Source organism: Microtus ochrogaster, chromosome 5 (genome assembly GCF_000317375.1).
Source record: "Microtus ochrogaster isolate Prairie Vole_2 chromosome 5, MicOch1.0, whole genome shotgun sequence".
NCBI lineage: Eukaryota > Metazoa > Chordata > Mammalia > Rodentia > Cricetidae > Microtus > Microtus ochrogaster.
Window position 1 is genome coordinate 81,606,763 of NC_022012.1, and position 1,665 is coordinate 81,608,427.

Sequence of the window (1,665 nt, forward strand, 5' to 3'; positions counted from 1 at the left end):
TCACATCCTGCTATGTGGTAGCACATACCTATAATCCAGCACTGAGAAAGCTAGGATAGGATAGGAAGATCTGAGTGCAGGGTTAGCCTGGGCTACGTGGAGAGCTCCTGTACCAAAACCAATAAAGGACTAGCAAAATGGTTCAGCAGTTGAGAACACTTATTGTTCTTACAGAGGACCCAGGTTTGGTACCCAGCACCCATATGGAGGCTGACAACCATAATTCCATTTCCAGGGGACCCAATACCCTTTTCTGACTTCTGAGGGCACCAGGCACACACATGTGCACATACATGTATTCAGGCAAAACACTCATAAAATAAATATCTGAAAACAATAATAACAAAAAATTGAAAAAGAAGTATGTGAGGTTAAAAAAGAGAGAGAGAGAGAGAGACCAACAGAAATTCCACACTCCGAGAGAAGAGCATTTAGTTGTGTTAGGGTTATTTGATTGTATAAATTTTTAATAGAATGTGATTTTTTTTCCCCTTTGGTTTTTTGAGATAGGGTTTCTCTGTGTAGCTCTGACTGTCCTGGAACTCACTTTGTAGACCAGGATGGCCTCAAACTCATAGAGAACTGCTTTCCTCTGCCTCCTGAGTGCTGGGATTAAAGGGGTGTACCACCACCACCTGGCAATAGAATGCAATTTTTAAAATATTATTTATGAATATGGGTGTTCACATGTATGTCTGGTGCCTGCGGAGGTCAGAAAGTGGAATGGGGTCTTGTGGGAACTGGAGTTCGGCAAGAGCAGCAAGTGCTCTAAAACACTGAACCATCTCTCTGGTCCCTTTCTTCTTTTGATGTTTTGAGATGGTGTCTCCTACTGCATCGCATGCTACACTTGAACTCCCATTCATCCTTCTTCCTCACTCTCCCAAGTGCTAAGATTACAATTACACTAAAATACAACTTGCACATGTTTATCTGCCAACATAGGAACTGAAGAGTGTCACCTCAAAGTCTAAAGGTGCCGGGAAGGGATGGTTCATCCTTGGTGTAGCCGTGTCCGAGATTCCTGCAGGACTCAGCGTGGGAGGAAGGTGCTAAGCCAGCCTTGAGCTCTCTCACCCAACCCCAGCTGGGTCTGTGTTTCTTCCTTAGGGCCTTCTTCCTTATTGTCTGGTAATCAGAGTTGAGGCTGAGCAGTGTCTCCAGGAGGCTCTAAACCTCAGTTCTACCCAGAGGCCTCTGCCCTTAAGGAAGAGAGCCAAGTCTTCATACTTCTTGGTCAGCAATTTTTTTTTTGGCTGTATCCTGGGTGTGTGTGTGTGGGATGGGCCTATGTAAATCTGACTCCTAAGTCTCATATATATATATTCATTTTTGATTTCCTGGGAGGCTGAGGCAGGAGGATCACCAGATTTGAGTTGGAATTCAGCTTGGGAAATAAAGCAAGAAAACAAAAACCAGAAAGAAAACAACAAAGACCTAACTTCTGCAGACTTTAGTAGGCTTCATTAGTCCATATTTGTTCTCCCTATTTTTCAATGTAGCAGACTTAGCTCTGTCTTCTGGAGCCACCAGACATGAGTTGTACTCCATAAAACTGGCAGACCACGGGAAGGGAGATTAGGTGGGTTGTCAGGAGGCTTGTGGGGCCCTGAGGAACTGGGCATCCTTCTCGTCCCAGTGTAGAGCTGCGGGAGAGGCTTTTCC

At 44.7% G+C, this 1,665-nt stretch overlaps 1 protein-coding gene across 2 annotated transcripts in view; it reads left to right on the top strand.

Annotated features, from left to right (window-relative positions):
- The window catches only part of Slc25a20 (solute carrier family 25 member 20), a 19,775-nt gene that overhangs the window by 5,137 nt on the left and 12,973 nt on the right, over window positions 1-1,665 (top strand). The window lies entirely within an intron of this gene.